The sequence below is a fragment of the Sus scrofa genome, chromosome 2 (assembly GCF_054392235.1).
Source record: "Sus scrofa isolate SSC_HxYL_T2T_F1_AM1 chromosome 2, Sscrofa_HxYL_maternal_Yorkshire_Landrace_v2.0, whole genome shotgun sequence".
Lineage (NCBI taxonomy): Eukaryota > Metazoa > Chordata > Mammalia > Artiodactyla > Suidae > Sus > Sus scrofa.
In genome coordinates, this window is record NC_139384.1 from 93,791,484 (window position 1) to 93,812,931 (window position 21,448).

The 21,448-nt window shown below is 43.1% G+C and overlaps 1 long non-coding RNA gene across 4 annotated transcripts in view; it reads left to right on the top strand.

Moving 5' to 3' along the window:
• LOC102160872 (uncharacterized) overlaps nt 1-21,448 on the top strand; it is a 147,706-nt gene that overhangs the window by 57,231 nt on the left and 69,027 nt on the right. The window contains exon 4 of one of the 4 annotated variants that reach the window (XR_001307054.3): nt 15,209-17,412. The exons of the other annotated variants lie outside the window; for them this stretch is intronic. This is a non-coding gene — a long non-coding RNA (uncharacterized LOC102160872). Of the gene's footprint in view, nt 1-15,208; nt 17,413-21,448 lie in introns of those variants that run through there. 4 annotated transcript variants of the gene reach the window in all.

The window sequence follows — 21,448 nt, forward strand, 5'->3', positions numbered from 1 at the left end:
AGCCAGGTTTTTTCAAATGGTGGGGACCCAGGCTTGGTATGGTGCTCAAGCTTCTCCACTGGGACACATGCCTGTCACAGGCACAGTCATAAAGCTGTGGGGACTGCGTGATGGGCCTTGGCTACAGCACTTTAGGTGTCTGGGCTGGGCACTGTCAGAGGGGAGGAGAGGGGAAGCCATTTACCTCATGCCACAGAGTCATAAAGAGCCTCAATTTTAAACTTTTGCTTCTAGCAGAGATAAAATGAGGGAATGGAAAGATGTCATCATTTAATTTTAATTTCCCAGCCCAGACTGTCTCTAATGGACCATAAATTAGTATTTTCTGTATTTCTTATAATTATCTTGTAATTAGCAAATTTATATTGTGTGACACTTCTTTGGTGATGGGACATTTTTGTCTATTTTTAGAATTTAATCAATAGATTATGAATAGAATATAGTAATGATTTAAATTAGAATAGTCCTGACATTCTCATAAGCCATGACATCCTCATAATAGTCATGATTATCAATGTTTAATGTGACATTATTTGCTATAAAATTTTTCATATTTCACATCAGTCCAATATTTTTCAATCGTATTTTTTTATGTACAAAAATCAATACAGTATGACATTTCATATTAAAAGCATCATTTTAAACATAACCGTAAAAAAAAAAAAGCCACAATTCTTGCTAACCTATCTTGGCATTTTCATCAAAATATTGGAAACCTCAGCATAAGAGGGTGGCCGAAGATTGAGGTAACATAAAGTGAATGTGCCAAAAGAAGCAGAGCCAAAATATCAAACATTCTGGGAAAGATAAAGTAAATAACTTTAGATTTGAAGGTTCTAGTTCCTGGTTCCAGTGGCTTAAGACATATCTCTATAATTATTACTCTATAGTTACTGGGGGTACCTTCAGATATTCAATAAATTCCTCTGTTTTGCTCGTTCCAAAAAAAAAAAAAAAAAAAAAAAAAGGCTGAGCCTCTCAAACCCTGAGAGAGCCACTCAGGAAGTAGTGGTGACACCCACCTGTGGGGCAGCCACCTTCCTGGGCAAAGGAGAAAAGCCACCAAGATGTCAGGCTCAGAAACAGGACATCCCGCATCCATGCAAACGGCTACCAGCCACATGCTTTGCAGGGCCAGCCCAATGTGCAGGAAGGTACCACGTACTCAGTAAATGTGGAGTGACTGAGTGAAAAGATAAAGCATCCTAAAGACCCATGGATGGGAGGGCACTGTTCAGAGGAGGCCAGGGGACTTTGAATCTGGAGGGGCTGAGTTGGTAACATGGCTGCTGGAGACTGGAAGCCAGCATGGAACCCATCTGGGAGCCTCCAACCTGGGAGCCTCCAGCAGCATGGCCAGGGCTGTGCAGCTCGCTCTTCATATCCACCACAGGCAGAGCTGCCTCAGACTTAGAAGGCTGAGAGGGCCGGGCTATCTGAGGGGAATGGAAGAGTGCACTTGATGTTATTTATGGCAATGACCTCCAGACTTTTGCTCAATATCTGTGTTGTTAAAAAAAATTTTTAATACCTCCCTCATAGCTGCAGAACACAATTTTGGCCTAGATCTTCCCAGGGTTGGCTGACCAGGTGACATTTATGGCACATATATTAGCATATTATGTATATATTATACATAATATCATATTACCATGTATCATCAGATTAATTTCAGTTTTATCCAGCAGAAGCCACTGGCCCCTGACTGGGTTCCGAGGGGCATGCTGGGATCCAAAGATAAACAAGTCCTCCAGAAGCATGTGGTTCAGTGGGATAAATAGCCCACACTTAATGAGGTGGCGGGGGCAAGGGGTAGATCCAGGGATTACGCAGTAGGTCACAGAAGATCCTCAGGCCAAAGGGAAAGAAGCTCAGTTTGGCCAGCCTGAAAGAGATTACATGGAATCCTCATCCCAGCCACCTACAGTACTAAGGGAAGAGGAAAGTTCTAAAGCTAAAGGAAAACCCTTCTAAGGTAAGTTTAGAATATACGTTTAGACACGAGGCAAGAAGCCTTGGGTGGGAGCCCTTGCTGTAGGAAGCAGAATTTTGTATGAGGCTTCATACATACCCAGTGGAAGCAAACTCTGAGGCCCATTCTCTGGTGGCTGATACCTGATGTAAAGCTTGAGAGGCTGGGAGGCAGGAACAGGGGCCATGTGCATCATCACCCCTCATATGTGAGCCCTGCCCTCAGACTCTGCAGAGAAACTTCAGATCAACATAGGTCACTGACTCTTCCCTTCTTGGTGCATTGATCTTCTGTAGTAAGGCTTTTCTTTGTCTTTCTGCACCCTCCCCCCACACATACACCTGCTCTCTCCATTCCCCTCACCCAAAGCTTGGAGTCCCCTGCTTTCTCCTTTCAGCCCCTACCTGCGCCAATCTCAGCCTCTCCCCCTACTCCTTGCCCTACAAGGAGACATTAGAAAAGCAGCAGAGGAGTTCCCGTCATGGCGCAGTGGTTAACGAATCCAACTAGGAACCATGAGGTTGCGGGTTCGGTCCCTGCCCTTGCTCAGTGGGTTAACGATCCGGCGTTGCCGTGAGCTGTGATGTAGGCTGCAGACGCAGCTCGGATCCCACGTTGCTGTGGCTCTGGCGTAGGCCGGTGGCTACAGCTCCGATTGGACCCCTAGCCTGGGAACCTCCATATGCGCGGGAGCGGCCCAAGAAATAGCAACAACAACAACAAAAGACAAAAAGACAAAAAGTCAATTAAAAAAAAAAAAAAAGAAAAGAAAAGAAAAGCAGCAGAAGCAGCAGAGCAAAGATGGCAGAAGCCCCACTAGGAGAGGGGAGAAGACATCTGGTTTATCGTGATGGTCCATGTTCTCAGCACCATCACTTCTCCCCTGGGAACGCAGGACCCCAAATGTTAGTGACTCACCTGGGAAGGCTTAGGTGTTGCTCAGCTATGAAGAGCTGGCAAGCAGTTCCAGGTTAAAGTGACTAAACAATTAAGCAGTTCCCTTACTCATTTTCTTTTTCAAAATCCTCTCTCATTCAGATTGTCGAGTCACCAGAAATAGGGGCCTTTATGGTCGCATTAACATAGTCGCCTCATAGAAAGGGAAGTGCTGATTATAGCCCTTCTCTGACTGGCAAGGGCTGTGTTTCAAGGTTGCTTTGTTGATGAATGATGATCACAGTGGAATGTCACCAGTCATAGCAATCGTAGCGTCAGAAGGACCTGGGGAATGCACTGTTCAGATTCCTGTCCCTCCATCCCTGCATGAACGAAGTCGATTCTGATTCAGTAAATCCAGGCTGGTGCTTAGGAATTTACATTTCCACATGTGTTCCTGGAGATTTTTTGTAGTCAAATTTGGGACTCATCACTCCAGAGAATATAATTTGCTTTTCTTCCCAATTCAGAAATGAGCTGGTTTGCTTAAAACTCTTGGACTCTTGGATTCTCTGAAAGCCTCGTTTTCCCTCCAAAGGAGGTGACACATTGAGATGCCCCCTCGCTCGGCTGCACACCCTCCACCTCCCCATCCCTATTCACATCCCTGCACGGGGCTCACCGCCCAGCTGGTGGGCAAGTTCTGGCTGCCCAACAACTCCGCAGTCACGTCTTTTACATTCATCATCCAAACGTGCAGAAATGACCGTTTGGAGTCGCTCTCCTGTTTCTCTGCCACGTGATACTCATCCAAAGGGATCACGGGTGGAGAAAACGGGCCCCTTTGACAGAGATGTTATTTCACTGGGTTTCCTCTTTCAAAGAGGTCCCCCTTTATCTGCACTATCAAATTGTTCCTAGTTCTATAAGCGCAGGGCAGCTTTTGTGATGGAAATTTACATAACCATGTTAAGGCTGAACTTATTTGTTGTTTGAAAGAAGCTGCTAAAGAATAATTCGATCAGGTGTGTCCTGGGCCTTCATCCAGGCGGCGAATTCAAAGGTTGGTTTTGAAGAGAACCCCTCCTCCTCTTCCTTATTCAGGTTACAAAGGCCACCGAGGAGGAAGCCAAGGCCTTGAGCCAGCTGAGCGCAGAGTAAGCCCAGTCTCCTCACCCTCTGAGTCCAGAGTGCCAGCTTGGCACTGAGGGCCTGGCTTGCCAGTGCTTTGGGGCAATAATCTCACTCTCCCTCACCTGGGAGAATTCACTGATCCTTTCTCAAGGACAACAACACTTTCTTTGCTGTTTACTTTTCCCACCCCATAGGTGGGCTTCTCCTCTAGACGAGATTTCTTAAGAGGTTAAGAGCTACTCCTTGACATACTCCAGACTGAATAGATATGGTCTGGTCTGCATACACAAGGTCATAAGCAATCTGCGAGTTATTCTTGATTGAGAAAGTTTCTGAGTGGCCACTGCAGGAGATAAGAGAGTGTGTCTGTTTGACAAGGGACTTAAAGTTACCGTAAGAATGGAAATGTTATTGCCTGAAGCACAAGTATTATAAACATGTTAAAGATATTCAATCATAAATGCAATCACAGCCTCAAAGGATTTTAACGTTATGTCCCTGTTGCCCAAACTTAAAATTCCATGTTTTGGCCCAAGTATAGGCCACACTGCCCAATATCTGTGAGTAAGATGGAGACATCCATTTTTCTCATAAAATATGAGTAAAGAAAAATAATTGAGAGACCATAGGATATCGTGAACTAGAAGTTGGGAGATGAGTTCACATCCCGATTCCATCATCATTTGTGTTTCTGCACGTGTACCTCAACCCCACATGCATTTCTGAATGAATGGTAACAGTGAAGGAGTCAGTTGAGAAGGGATTTTAGAGAGAATTTCACCAAGTGTCACATTTGATAGATAAAGAAGCCAATCACTCTACTCCGGAAGTTAACTCTTATGACCAAGGGAACCCAGCAGTACTTAACACAGCCTGGGAAAAATCCCACACCTTCTGGCTTCTAATCAGTCGTCTTTCTCATGGTGGCCTCAGTTTTATCACTCAGCACATGGGGACATTAATACTTACCCTACCAACCTCATAAAAGTCTTAGAAAAAACAACTGAGATAATATGTGGATTGGATTGAATTATCTCTAAGTGGTAAAGAGGTATTTAATGATCATGCATTGGTTCTTTTCCTGTTTTCCTTATCATAATGAGTGATAGGAACCAATGAATGATAGGAACCATCCTGTGGACCAAGATAAAAGCCTTGATACTTCCCTTTCTCAGGCCTTCAAATCCAGTCCATCACTACATCCTATCAAGCTTCCTTTAAAGGCATTTTGAATCTGTCTACTTTTTAACCATGACTGATTCACCATCCTTGCCTTAGCTACCACTATCTCTCACTTGGATCACTGTAGCAGCTTCTTAATTTGTCTTTCATCCACTCTTAACTCCTTAAATGAATTCTCAACACAGAAGCCAGAGGTGTCTTTAAAAATTCAATCATGGTCATGCCCATTCCTGCTTAAAATCCTTCAGTGACTTCCATTGCTTTTTAAATAAAATTCCTAACCCATTTATATAGCATGAAAAAATAAAAAATAGCAATAAATTTAACAAAAGATGTACAAAACTTCTACTTTGCAAACTGTAAAGCATTGAAAGAAATTAAAGAAGAACTAGATAAATGGAAAGACACCTCATGTTCAGTAACCTGAAGATTTACTATCATTAAAATAGCAATACTCTGCAAATTGATGTACAAATTAAATGTAGTTTCCATCAATTCCTAGCTGACTTCTATTCAGAAGTCAACAGGCCATTTTTAAAATTCATATGGAAATTCAAGGCACCCAGAATAGCCAAAACAACTTTGAAAAAGAAGAACAAAGTAGGAAGACTCACAGTTTCTGATGTTGGAACTTACTGCAAGGCTACAGTAATCAAAACAGTATGGTTATGGCATAAAGATAAACATTGATGGACTTGAATTGAGAGTCAAGAAATAACACCTTCACATTGATGATCCAATTATTGACAAAAGTGCCAAGATGATTCAATGGGCATAGTCTTTTCAACAAACAGTGCTAAGAAAATTGGATATCCATATGTTAAAAAAGTGATGTTAAATCCCCTTTCTCATACCATACACACAAAATTAACTCAGAATGGGTCAGAGACCTAAATTTAAAAGTTAAACCTATAAAACTCTTAGAAGGAAAAATTCTTTTTCTTGGAGAAAATCTTTGCAATCTTGGGCTAGGCATAAGCCTTCTTATTTATGACACCAAAGGCACAAGTGACAAAAGGAAAAAAAATAGGTAAACTGGACTACATCAAAATTTAAGACTTTTGTGTTTCAAAGAATGCCATCATGAAAATGAAGAGAACTTCACTGAATGGGAGAAAATATTTGCAAATTGTATGTTTGATAACAGCTTTGTGTCTAGGATACGTTTTTAAAAATCTTATAATTCAATAATAGAAATACAAATAACCCAGTTTTAAAATGAGTTATTAGTAAGATCAATCCAGACAGAGTGTAAAAAAAGTCATTAAAATGTGAGATTCCTGCTCTAGGAATTCAGAGAAAGGAAGAATGCATAAAGGTTGGAGGAATAGCATTTGAGCTCTGTCCTTTGGAGGATTGTTAAAAGCATGACCTCAGAGTTTTAGAACCTTTAGTGTCCATTAAAACTAAAATCACTGAGTAAGGTTTGAAGAGAGAGTGGTCTGGAATTCTGAGCAGAAGCATCTGTTGGAGGAACAGTAAGGAAGCCATTAGGGCAGGTCAGAGTGAGGAAGGGATGGCGATTAGGAGACAGAGCCAGAGAAGGGAAGGTTGCAGAGGCCAGATTGATTAGGGATTTTAGGTCAATAGACTGGCTTTGTTTTTTACTCTGAGTGAGATGGAGTCAGGGGTGGCTAGTAGATGATTCCAAACAGAGTAATCTGCCTCAGCTTCAATTGACATCAAGGGCAGGAGCAAGATGAGCTAGGAGATTATATACATTAACTCAGAAATAATGATGACTTGGATCAGAGAATAGCAGTGGAAGTGGTCTTATTTCAGAACAGTTTGAAGATACTGCCCAGTGTAGATACCCCAGAGGAGATGGCAAAGTAGGCAGTTTTTCAAGGAGTGTGACCAGCATTTGAAAATGCCTCCCAGGATAAGATCTTTCAGAACCTTGGAGGTGGGCGTTGGAGAAACAATGGGCTCCCAGTGTCTCCAGCCATAGCCTCGAAGCAGTTCCCAGAGGACACAGGCCATGTCAGGACATCTTCACTTCTATCCTCAGGCTGCTCATTATGGTACTTTCTGATTTCTCTTTCTCTGATTTGTCCAAGCTACACACAGACAAGCACCCATCCTAAGGCTATCCTTTCTCTGGTCATCTTATCTGAAAAAGTAGAAATTATTATACATGGTAATTTGCTTCATGATTTAAGATGCTGGACAACCCCCAGACTGAATAGCAGAACTGTTTAACTGTGGGAGAGCTGTTGAAGTCCAGATCCAGAAAGCCCACCAACTCAGTTGGGTTTTTTAAGAAGTATAATTTTATAATAAGGACCTTCAGAATTTTAAAATCACACAGCATTTTCCCTTCTTAGAGTTCATAAACCATGCCTGCTCAACCATCAGCCCAGATCCAAGAGGTGGCCTGATAAACCAGATGCTAGTTTTTTGGGTTTTTTTCTTCCCCCTAGGAGAAAGGAACAAACATTTGCAGAGTGTCTACCTCTGTGCCACACTTGTGTTACATAGTACGTAAACTTCCTTTTGAGAAGAGAGCTCAGATTCAGGTTAAATAATATGCCAAAGCTTACCCAGCAAAGAAGTGGCAGAATCAGGGACGATAAAATCAGTAGCCTTGCTCTATCACATATCCCAGATCTGAACAGCATTCCTCTGCCCCCAAAACCCATCCAGCCCTTCAGCTCTCTTGATGTAGTCAGAGGAGGTCCCTCAGGAACAATTATGTGGATTCAGAAAAGGCAGTTCCTCCTGAACCCTTTGGGATCGAAGACCCATGACCCCAAAGAATGAGTCATAGCTTTCCTTTATTTATTTATTTATTTATTCTTTGGTCTTTCTTGGATTTTAAGTATTTTAAGTTTTGGTCCACATCTTCAAAGTTCACAGAGCAGGGGCTGTGGAGCCTGGCAGAATCCTCAGCAGCAAAGGCATGATCCACTACACATTTCCATTTCCAACAAACAAATTTGTGCTTAATAATAAGACACATGGAGTTCCCGTAGTGGATCAGCAGTTAGCAAACCCAACTAGGATCCATGAGGACGTGGGTTCGATCCCTGGCCTTGTTCAGTGGGTTGAGGATCTGGCGTTGCTGTGAGCTGTGGTGTAGGTCCCAGATGTGGCTCAGATCCTGCGTGGTTGTGGCTGTGGCTGTGACATAGGCCAGTGGCTGTAGCTCCTATTTGACCCTAGCCTGGGAACCTCCATATGCTGCAGGTGCGGCCCTAAAAAGACCAAAGTAAATAAATAAATAAATTATAAGGCAGAGTCCAGTGGGGGGAGAGGAGGAATCTGATTTCCTCCCCATTTTACAGATGGGGAAAATGAGGTTCAGTGAGGTTAATTCACCACAAGCCCACACAACTAACAATAATAACAGGGCTTTTGCTTTGTGCACCTGCATAGGATTATTCCTGTTGTTTCTATGAATAACAAACACCCTGTGTGCTTATCAGGAGCTTACTAGGAAGGAGACGTATGTTAACTAATTCAGCGCTCACAACTACCCCATGAGGGAGGTGCTAAGTATTGTCCCCATTTTACATATGAGAAGGCTGAGGTGCAGTGTTATTAAGTAACTCATTCAAGATCACAGAGCTGGTAGGAGGCAGGGTCTGGACTCAGACAACCTGAGTCCACAGACCATATACCATTAAACACTCCATGTGATCCTCACTGTCTGTCCCAGCAGTGCCAGATTTGGATAGGATCATCTGGCTCCAAATCCTGTGCTTCCTCCTGTCTCTTTTGGCCAATGCAAAGCCTTAGTTCCAGCCCATGGGGACGAGCACACAAAGGGAAGGAGGAGACAGTATGCTGGGTGAATGCGATCTGGTACACGGCTCTACAAAGGGGCAGAACTGGTTCCCTAGCCCGATGACTCTGCAGGCAACTAAGCAGTTATGCACATACAGACCCAGCTGAGTGATGCCCACTCTCTCACCCTCTCTGTCTTTCTCATGTATGCACACATATTCATGCTCAGCTGCTGCATGTTAGAATTTCCTCCATCACCCACCTTTGCAAGTAGCCCTGCCAGTGGAGAAGAAAAAAAAAAATGCAAAGATCGTAAATCTGGTTGGTTCGCAGCTGCCAAAGGGACAGGTTTGTTGGCAAGCAGTGAATAGAGGGCACCCACTGTGAGATCCTGGCATTGTTCAAAACTGGGCAACATGGTGTTTTCACCAAAGGGGTGTGAGGGTGAATGTGTGCATGCATGTGCGTGCAGGGGTCACAGCAGGGACTGTGGCACCAGAAGAATAAGAAATGCATTAAAAAGTGGATCCATACATATCAAAGGCAAGAAGTATGGGCACAGTGATTAGGAAAACCATCATTCCAAAATGGGGGCAGAGATCACATTTCTCTTTTATGTGGAGCCAAAAAGGACTTAAGCCTATATGATTGTGTGTGAGAAAGCCCTGGTCAGTCGCAGGGGACACAAGTGGGTGTGAACACAGCTGCAGGAGGTACAGTACTTCTAGCCTCAGAGCCACAGCTACACCCAGAATGTAATTGAAGGACCTCAGCTGGGACCCGCCCCCTCAGACTGCTTCCACCTCGGGGTTCTCTGTGTCCACACAAAGCCTGATGAATCTTGTTGCGCAGCTCACTTGAAAAGATCCCAGAGCTTCCTTAAAAAGAGCCCCGTTAACCTCAAGAGAGCCGGGGAGACCTTTCCTTCTCAACCAGCTGTCCTGGCACAGAAGTGCTGGGACTGTGGGAAGTAGTCCCAGGATGGGCTAGTGGTTAGGAAAAAAGAACTGAAGAGACACACAAGGAAGAGGCATGAAAAACACCTCCCCAAATGCAAATCATGCACAGGGCTCCTGACCCACTGCCCCAGTCACACACTGTTTTCCGTGATTTGAATCTAAGCAGGAGACAGGGAGGTGGGTCTAGGAGTGGGGCATGAGGATCACTAGTGAGGACACAAGTAGTAAAGACCATCAGCTCTGAGTATTTTCAGTCTCCTCCCAGCCCCCTGCCCACTCCCCAAACAGAAGGAGTTCAGGGTTCTTGCACGTGGTGTTATAGAGTTAAGGGGGTTGTAAGGGGCAGAATGAAACAAAACTGGAGAAGAATGAGAAGCCGAGATTCCCACTGGACAGGAGAGAGAGGAACTGGATGAGAAATGGGCAGGTCTGCTGAGAGGGGAGGAGGGAGGAGGAGAATCACACCAGCAGTGGAGCCGAGGAGCCTGCTGGTGTTGAGTGGGGTCGGGGGGACTTTGGAAGCAAAAAAGGAGAAGTGGGGGCGAAGTAAGGAGAGTGGGGGGAGGGAAAGTGGGAGGGGCTGGGGGTGGGGAGCCCTGGGAGAAATTATGCTCTGGTGATGCATCACATTTTTGATGGGCGGGGAGCATGTGTGTTTGGTTTGATTTCTTTCACTTTAAAACCTTGGAAAACGTTAAATTATCAATCAATTTTACATATTGGGTGGATGTCTTCAAATGAGAGAGTGAGGTCTGATGAGCCATACAGCAATTCTGTGAAGGTTTCATTCTCTTTTATACTCCGTGGCTTTCTTGGGGTGCCCAGATAGAGAGGGGGCAGGACAAGGCTGGCAGACGGGGCTGGAATCCCACCTCTGTCTCAACCTGGATCATGACACTCCATTAAAAAAAAAAAAAAAAAAGGTTTCATCAATCAAATAAGATTCAGTAGAAGGTTATCTTTTGGAGGAAAAGAAGATCCCTCTGCTAAGATAAAATGAGAAAAACAATGATTTAGTTTATATTGCTTATCCTTGAGAGAAACTTGAGCCCTGGAGTTTGTGACTCGTCCAAGGCCCAGCTGCTTAGTTCCTGAGCCAACACCAGCCCTGGGTCCATCTGTCCCTCTGTGCACATTCCTTCTTCTGGACACACAGATATTTCCAGCCCACCCCTGTGCTTTGCTGCCTCTCAGGGAGCAAAGCAATTTTGGCTTTCATTGGGAATATGAAAAACAAACAAACAAACAAATCCCAAACTAAAACCTAGAGAGAAACCATTCCACAACTACCCCCCTAATGTATACACATGCCACCACACCTGAAAGAAACCAGCTACTGGAAAGAAAAAGTGCCCTGATATCCAGCACCTGGTTTTTACTCTTAGAGCAATAAAACTTGAGTCTGTGTATTTGTTGACTTCATTCTTAACTCCACCATGATCTTCATACAGTTCCCCAGCTGTTCCAGCGGTCCCATGAAAGTAAACGGCAGCTTCCCTTGACTCCCCTGCTGAGAGCTCAGCTTCACCACCAGCTCCAGCAGCTCCTTACAGGCACCTCACTCTCCTTTGTCCTTTCGAACATCTCAGATCCAGCAGCTACTCTCAGCCAGATTCCACGGAAGCTCCTTTCCTTACTAAATAAAAACAGAGCTCTGGCTCTTCGAGGTGACCTGCCCAGCCTCAGGCCTGTGAATCTCTGACTCCTATTTCTCACCTGTCTTCCACTCTTTACAGCAAGGTACATGCCAAGGCCACCCCTGCTCCTCAGTTTTTTCTAATTGCCTTCAAAGATCCACTCAGAGCCGATGATGCAGCACAACTCAGGAATCTGATTTTGTAAAAAAAAAAAAAAAAAAAAAAAAAAATGAGGCTGTTTAGAAACACAGCCAACCTGTGCTAAACAAAACTGCCACACTTAACACACTAATTAATTGTTAAGGAGCAGCCACAACATAACAGCTTTCTTCACACTAAAAAAAAATCCAAAATGAGCAGGCACCTCAAACCAAGTCTTAAATGTATGGATTTAAGTTCAACCAACACCAACCAGTAGGTTGAAAGAATTATGTCCAATTAAAAAATGCCCATTTGGAGTTCCCGTCATTGTGCAGCAGAATCGAATCCGACTAGTATCCATGAGGTTGTAGGTTCCATCCCTGGCCTCACTCAGTGGGTTAAGGATCTGGCATTGCCATGAGCTGTGGTATAGGTTGCAGACGAGGCTCGGATCTGATGTTGCTGTGGCTGTGGCATAGGCTGGCAGCTGTGGCTCCAATTCAGCCTCTAGCCTGGGAACCTCCATATGCTGCAAGTGCAGCCCTAAAAAGCAAAAAAAAAAAAAAAAAAAAAAAAAGCCCATTTGACCCTCATCTTTGGGCACCTTGTCCCTTATTTTCCTTCCTGGCACTATGGCCAAGAGTTGCCCTTTGCTCTTCAAATTCCATGTGGGCCAGTCCAACCCCTACCTCAAGTCCTGCGCTGGGGACTGAGGTTGCCCTGTCACACTGCCCGCTCTAAGCTCAGAGTCCAGGTGGGAAGTCAAGCCATGGAATATAAACAGAATAGAAATCCAATCACAGCATGTGGAAGGGTACTGAGCTGTGACAACAAAGTCCTAACTTATTCTCCCCAGAGGCCTCCTGAAGATCCTCTGCCCTTCTTAGAGGGCTGAGTTTTCCATGAGTGGTAGGATTCTCTGGGGATTCGGGGCAGAGAGAACAATATGTATAAAGACACCAGCTTGCAAGAACACAGGATCCAGCCCAGAGAAGGCTGAGAGATTCCGTGCAGCTAGAGTGACTGACATTGGGCAGGTGATGAGTAGCCTAGGGAGGCAAAAATGGAAAGGTAGATGGAAATAGAATAAAGTCACATCTTCTAAATGTGGCAACTGAGTGGATAATTTTTAAATACATGCATTTACCTTTTTCTCTCCAAATTACAAAAATACTGCATATTCATTGTAAAAATTTAAGAATTTTTAAATGGTGGGAAGAATCACCCATAATCCTACTTTCAATAAGACAACTGTTAACATTTTCACTCATCGTTTCAGATACACACACATGCAAGGGACCAAATGTACAGATGGTCTTGTAACTTGCTCTTTTCACTTAACCACATATTGTAAACATTTTTCGTTTTCTATTATGGGATATTAGACCATTTGTAATTTTGCCATGTCTTAATGAAGCTATGAAGAGCGTGCATGTACAATTCTGTTTCTGTAGTTGCTCATTTATTGCCATAATTTAAAATCACAATTTCTGACTCAAAGCAAATACACGTTTTAAGGCTTTATGTATTTATTGCAAAATAGTTCCTAAGAAAGGCTGCACCCATAACTTGAATTAAATGAAGAAATTTCTGCGTTTTCTTGCCATTATTGGCTCTTGCAGTTTTTATAATTGTTTCCAACTTGTTGTCAAACAAACATATCATTAGTATCTAACTTGCTTTTGATTACTATAAGCATACATTTTTTGTGTGTTTCTTGACCTTTTGATTTTTCTTCTATTATAAAATGCCTTTTCCTGTCTTTGGACTATTTTTCTATTAGGATATTTTTCTTATTCTGTTTTATAAAAGCTCTTCATACATGAATGATATAAACTTTTTATCTGTTGCAAATACTTTTTCCAGTTAGTCCTTTTTAAAATTGTGGTAATTTTAGACCTATACAAGCTCTTATGGTTCTACATAAGAAGAAGCATTCACCTTCTAGGCTTTGAAGGACCATTCCCTTTCTGAGATCTGATGACTATATGCCTTTGTATTCTTCTATTTAAGTATTTAACACCTTATAAGTTTATTTGATGTACAAAGAGATATAAGAATCTAATTTACCCCTCTAGTGGCCTGAATACTAGCCACCCAAAGATAGGCCGGCCCTAATCTCCTGGCCCCTGTGTTACCTAGTAAGTAAAAAAGATCTTGATGATTGGAATTAATTTAAGGATCTTGACATGGGGAGATTATTCTGGATTATCTGGGTGGCCCCTAGATCTAATCACAAGCATCCTTAGAAGAGAGAAACAGAGGGAGATTTGATGTGCAGAGAACAGGAGAAGATGATGGAAGAAAGGCAGAGTTTAGAGTGATGCAGCCACAAGCCAAGGAATGCCAGCAGCCTCAAGAAACTTGGAAAGACAGAGAACGACTTGAAAGGCAGGGAGCTCCCTGAGAGCTCCAGAGAGTGAGGCCCTGCCAGCACCTTGGATTTCACTCAATAAAACTGATTTCTAATTTCTGGCTTCCAAATCTGAGAGAATAAATTTCTGTTGTTCTAAGAAGCCACCTTTGTGGTAACAGATTAGAACAGCCACAGGAAACTAACACCAAGCACCTCACCCACTAATGCACTGCCAGATAGTTTTCCGGCAACAAGTACCCATCATTTTCTTGCTTGTCTAAAATGCCATTTATATCACCTATAAAGTAGTTTCTTCTATGTATGTGTTTCTGAGCCTTTTATCTTTATTCATTAGTCTATTCTTGTGTTAGGAAACACTAATTATTACATCTTTTAAACTTCATATCAAGCAATACGAGTATCCCTTTATTAAGTTTTTAAAAATGTATTTATCATTCATGCAAAATAGTCTTCCAGATAATAGAAGCTTTAGAAGACTTTTCTTAAGGTTCTGTACAAAATTTCATTTAAGAAATTCATCAAGTGAAATTAAGATTAAATGCATTAAGTTTATAAATTAATTTGGAGAGAAACTGCCTTTTCAAAATATTATTTGTTTCCATCCCCAATCTTCTGATTAAAATTCATGTCCTCTAGTAACTCTTAAAATTTCCTTCCTATAGTTTCTGTACATTTTCTTAAGTTTCTACCTTGTTTTTTTGACCTTCCTTCCATCCTCCCTCTCTTCCTTCCCTTTTTCCTCTCCTTAGTCTCCCTCTTCATCCCTCTTTGCCTCCCTCCTTCCTTTTTCCTTTTTTTTTAACCCTCTTTCTTCTGCTGCTGCTTACATAACATTCTTAAACAGAAAAGTGACGTATGATTCTTCTTTGGCAGTTAATTTAAATATCTAACTTTTTGTTATTTTCTTAGGCTAATACTGAAACTCATTTTTAGGTTCTAACAGATGCCATGTGGGTGCAGGAGGCAGTGCAAGTGATGATGTATGTGTATGTTGAGGCGGGGGTGTGGGTGTGCTGGGGACAACAATGCCTGGTAACTTCTAATTCGTCCTGATAATCAAGGAGTCATTATTCACAAATCTCAAAATTGACTACAATAGGGCCTTATGACTTTAAAAAAAAAAGTGTCCAAGACCCATAATTAGAAGCTCTCCCATAAAGACCTTAAATTCTAGTTGACTGTTGTCATCTCTTTATTTTAGATGCAAAAGAAACCTCTTCTATGCATCCATATGAATTCTGAGCCTCAATCCAACCTCAGTTATGTTTGTATCTGCGTAATGCTTTGGCTTCTCCAAAACCCCAGGAGTGTGAGGGTAAGGAAAGCTTTCAAAGGAGAGTTAGCCTAGTATCCAGGTCTGAGAAATAGCTCTCTTATCACATCTTCCAGACCAAGACAATTATGAGATAGAATTGGGTGAAACTTACTCTGGAAAAAAAGAAGAAGAAGAAGAAGAAAGATATGATTCCAGCTATGATTCCATTTTTAGCAGTGGGAGAAATGAGAAGGAAAAGGGAAACCAGTCTCTACTTCATTTTCAACATTGTAAAGGAATCAGAAATGCTCGGCAGACATACTGAGACAGTGGTTTCCAGCCTTGAGAATAAAATGAAGCAGATGTTTTAACAGCACCTTAGATGGAATACCACATTAATAGTCACTACGGATTAACTAATGATGGTGATAATGACTATGGTATTATTTTTATTAAAGTACAAGTGCAATCTGTTAAAAAAAAAAGGAAATATTATCTTCTTAGCAAGGCAGACTTTTTTTATTTTCTTTAATCAACACTCTGCCAGGAAAAAGGGAACATTCTGCCAGAATTTAAACTGAAAAAAAAAAAAAAAAGCCCTCGGGCAAGTTTATAAAATCCAAGAAAGTGATATATAATAAATTAAAATACTGAAATAAGCAATGCATGAATATTTCACCATTTGACTATTTTAAGTTAAAAGGGAGCTGTGAGACCAAGGCTTGCTCACCCAGGGTGGAAAGTTTAAGCCCTCACTGGCAGTACCAGAAGCTGTCCTGCATCTTTCTTCAGGAGACTGGCAAAGCCCAGCACCAACGTGGCATCAAGCTGTAGGCCAGGCCAAACATTTTCCAAGGGCCGACCGTGCCCCAGAATCTACCACCTGGGGAATTAGACACAAAAGGTACTGCGCACAAAAGCCACCTGCACTCTTCATCAGCACCACCCAAGAAGCCTGCAGGAACCGAATGACAAGCCCAGATCATTTTGTTGGGGTCCTGGGATAGGGCCATCTCCCCCCCTCCCCATGAAGACCAGTTATCCTGGGTCAAACCCCAAAGCAGAGGCAAGAGAGAATACATGGAAGCAGTTGGCACCCAGTGGACTGGATGGATGACGGAAGGGCCATGGGGTCAGAGATGGCAGAGGAGAAGGGGCCCAGAGAGGCAAAGCGGTATCCCACTGTCACACAGAGGGACACTGGTTGCTGCCTCAGCAAAAGGAGGGTCTGTGTCTGCAGGGAGTTATCTTCCCTCTTGGGCCCCAGCTTCCATCGCTGTCTGAAACCCTGCCCTTAGAGATGCATACAAAATTGGTCTTACGCCTCCCCATTCTGTGTCCTCTCATAAGCCCCAGTAGGGCTCCCCAATATTCCTGTGTGCAAAGATCACACATGATTCTTTGCCCTCAAGGGGTTTCCTATCTGGGAAGGAGGATGTGTATAATACAAAATAGCAGGGCAGCACTGGAGAGGGGAGATTGACTGACCGACTGGTCGGGTTCTGAAGGAACATTCCTTAGAGCTGCAGAAGGGGTGGCGAGAAGCAAAAATGAGTGGGAGACCACGATGCAAACCCCGGGGATGGATGCCACTGTCTCACAGTCTGGCATCCATTTCAGGACCTAACATTTATAGCATAGCTTCTCCCTACCTGGCCCCATACTGTGAACTTCACATGCATACTTTTGTTTAATCTTCAGAGTTCTATAAGTCTTATCATCAGCCCACTGTTATGCATGAGAAGCAGGCTGGGGAGCGTATACAATGGGAAAACCAGGGCTGGCCCCCAAGTGCAAGCCCACACCAGAGTTCATGCTCTCTCTACTCACGCTATGCTGCTTTCTGATGCAGAGGCGGTCCCACGTTTGAAATGTTTTGTGGTCCATGTAGACACGCATCAGGGCACAGGCCTGGAGGGGACGTGTATGTGGGCCCCTTAAACAGAGATGGTAAGCAGTTAGTACATCTTTTTCTGATACTAAGTGCATTGGTGTGTTTAACCATGTCTGGGATTGTGTTTATGGAAGATGAGGGTATCTTGCCTTACTTCTTTTCCCCTTGGAAAATAATTGAGTGGTGAAGGGGGATTTTATATGTTTATGTTCATATTATATGTAATTTTGTGCATTATATATTTGTATCTATACTATTTATTTGTATTTATTTTGTCACTTCAATTTTTACCATTAGAATATATCCTTGTACTCCTGTGTCATCTAAAACTCATTTTTAAAAGCTTGAATATCACATTCACCTTCAGAATTTTTAAAAAATAGGGTGAATATGTTCATTTTAAAGAAACCTTAGGATGCATGATGAAAAGACTTTTACAGACCATCCATAATTATACTTTTTGGAGGTAATATCTGATAATACTTGAACATATAGCATTTCATCCCCCCACCCAACCCCACCCCCGGTCTATATACATACATAGAAATACAGTAGTTCCCCCTTTCTCCACGGTTTTGCTTTCCAAAGATTCAGTTAACCTTCAGTCAATGGAGTGAAAATATTAAATCCAAAGTTCCAGAAATTCTAAATTTCAGGTTGTGTACCATTCTGAGTAGGGTGATGAAAGCTCACGTGGTCCCACCCTCTCCCTCCCATGGGAGGAAGTCATCCCTTTGTCCAGAGCATCCCACCCCATAGTCACTGATATGGGGTTATCTGCCTCCCGGGTTATTAGATCACCTGTCCTGGTTATCATAGTGCTTTGTTGAGATCACCCTCATTTTACAGAGTAATGGCCCCAAAACGCAGAAGTAGTGATGCTGGCAAGTCGGATCTGCCAAAGAGAGACTGTCAAGCGTTTCCTTTAGGTGAAAAGGTGAAAGTTCTCAACCTGATAAGGAAAGAAAAACAATCCTATGCTGAGGTTGCTAAGATCTGTTGTAAAAACAATCTTGTCTCTGAAACTGAGAAGAAAGAGAAAGAAAATTGTGCTAGTTTTGCTGTTGCACCTCAAACTGCAAAAGTTAGTGTGTGATAAGTGCTTCCTTGAGATGGAAAAGGTGTTACATTTGTACAGTAGAGGATCTGGAGAGAGAGGGACAGAGCTATTCACATAACATTTGTTACAGTGTATTGTTATAATGGTTCCATTTTATTCATAGTCATTGTTAATCTCTTACTATGCTTAGTTGATAAATGAAACTAGCATAGAAATGTATGCATAGGGTGAAACACTGTACATGTGGGGGTCGGTACTATCTGTGGTTTGAAGCCTGCCCTGGGGATCTTGGAACAGCCTAAAACTGGGGAGACTACTGTATTTTCCTGGAGACATGTATATTCACACACACATAAAAACACATTATATTTACTCTTTGAACTGCCTTATGCCTTTTCACTTAAAAATATATTATGAACTTCTTTCAACTCATGGATCTATATAAAAAAATAATTTTTAGGGTGGCAGAGTCTAGTAGGAAGTATGAAAAATAGAACTGCCAGTGCCCCTTACACAGCTTCTTCCCTTCCCACTTCAGAGCACACCAACCTTACTTCCAACTGCTAGTACCTGCATTTCCAGCTGCAGGACTTTCTCTGACCCCTGAAGCCCACTCTTCATGCCCACTCCGAGGGCCATAAGTGCTAGGAATTCATTTATTCCATCCCCTCGCTGAGAGCAGCCCTCTGCCAATGGCTAGGGCACATGGTGTCACAATACCCCAGCTCCCTTGCTCTTAGGTAGAATAACTCTGCAGTGCAATTTTTTAAATAGAAGTTTATTTATTCTCTTAAGGCATTCCTGTGGCATATGGAAGTTCCCAGCCAGGAACTGAATCAGAGCCATAGCTGCAACCTATGTCACAGCTGTGGCAATGCCAGATCCTTAAACCCACTGTGCCAGGCTAGGGATTGAACCTATGCCTCCACAGCCACCTGAGCCACTGCAGTCAGATTCCTAACCCACTGCACCACAGCAGGAACTCCAGCAGTGCATGTTTTAAATGGCCCACAGATTCCCCAGAAGGGTCCCACTCCAATTACCCACAATGATGATTTCTTCCTTAAAAACTCCTTTATTTCCCTCTTTCTTTTCTCTCTCACCTCCCTCCTCTCCTGACATTTGGGGGTTTTGTTTTATCTAGGATCACCTCCCAACTAAACTACATGCCCTCACATCGTTGTCTCAGAGTCTGCTTCTGAGAGAAGCCAAACGAATTTTTTCAAATGCCAGGAAATTATTGTGCCGTATGATACATAAAATACCTGATATTGAGAAACCATAGATGGGACCCTGACCTAGCCTTGGGGGTCAGAGGTGATGCAGGAGCCAAATGAAGGTCTGAAGAATGAGTAGAAATAGTAGGAGGAGGGACAGACTCAGCTTGGAGGGAATTCTAGCCAGAAGGGTCAACAAAGACATGGAGACAAGAGGGAATCAGATATATTAAAGGAAATGGAAGAGCTTCAGCATGGCTGAACCATGGACCAGAAATGGTACAGAGACGAGGGATGAAGCTAGAGAAGTAAGAAATGAATAGATCATGAAAGACTTTGTTTATCAGGCTGAGAAGTATGGAGAAATGCTCCTATTTTCAGCAGAAGTTTTTAAGATTAACCCTCCCAGGCCTTGTTAGGATTTAGCTATAATGGAGGACATGGAGAGGCTAAGCATTTTCCTATGTTTTTTCTTAAAAACTAATTCCATCCATCTTGCTCTCCTCTTCCTTATGATACTTTTTTTCTCATTCTCCTAGAAGCTGTGCCCTTGTCCTTAAACTCTGGTATATTTTATTTTTTATTTTATTTTTTTGTCTTTTTGCCTTTTCTGGGGTGCTCCCGTGGCACATGGAGGTTCCCAGGCTAGGGGTCTAATCAGAGCTGTAGCCACCGGCCTACACCACAGCCACAGCAATGTGGGATCTGAGCAGCGTCTGTGACCTACACCACAGTTCATGACAACGCCGGATCCTTAATCCACTGAGCAAAGTCAGGGATCAAACCTGCAACCTCATGGTTCCTAGTCGGATTTGTTAACCACTAAGCCATGATGGGAACTCCTTAAGCTCTGGTTTAAAGCTGAGCTCAGTGTGAGGATCATGTCCTGTTGCCCCTTGTATCCCCAGCATGCCTAGCCCAAAGCCCCAGTCATGGTAAAGGCATCTTGGTGTCTTAACTTGCCTATCCCTTTCTTCCCTCCCTCTCTCTCTGACCACTCCTCCCCCAATTCAAAACTTGTTTGCAGTCAGCCCACATGTATGAATCATCAGTAGCATCTCCCAAAGGGGAAACCCCCTCTGCCAACCAGCTGGTCCAGCCTCATTCCATGAACATTGCTCAGAGGGAACGTCCCCATTACATAACCTACATAAGCGTAAGGTGGCCCCGTGGGTGCCGAATACTCCAGTCCCATCTCCCCAAACAGCGTTTCCACCATCTTCCATCCTATATTCCTTTTCCCTGGGGGTCTGATTCTTTGCTTTCTGGTCCTACCTGCTGTCCAGTGCTTCCATCTTGGCCTTCAGAGTGAAAACAAGTACTTACATAATTCACGAGGCAGAGGGAAATACGTATGCCCTGTAGAGAAAAAGATTCGTTCAAAATACAGAGGAGTTATAAGGTTTAGAATTTGAATAATAGAAATCCCTTAGACCTGGGTTGAATAAACATTTCCAGGAAAGGACCAGATAGTAATATCTTGAGCTTTGCAGGCCATAAGGTCTATTTTGCAATTACTCACCTCTGCCTTTGTAGTGAGAAAGCGGTTACAGACAATACCTAAACAAATGGCCATGGCTGTGTGCCAATGAAACTTGACCTATGGTAATAGGTAAAACACTAATTGGGCCCACAGACCCTAGTGGGTCCATACCCGATCAAGGCCAACTCTCTCCCACAAATGAGGATGGTGAACCCCAGAGGTGATGCCTTCCTCTTCACCCTGATAATTAATGACAGCACTGAGCTGAGGACCTGGGCTGATGGCCCTTGAGACTTAAGCCCTGCTTTTCTCACTGTGGCCTGTCACGGCCCAACCACCTTGCCCCATTCTAATGGTTTCATAGATCCTAATACTCAGGAGCCACAGACAGACATCAACTCTTGAAAGGATGTGGACATTTTCCTAGGTTTCCTGTCATTTCTAATACAATGTATGTCTGTTTTGGGAGTGATCAGCCTCCAAGTCCAGTGGACTATGTGCGTGTGTCCCTGTGTACAGAAAGATGCCCTCT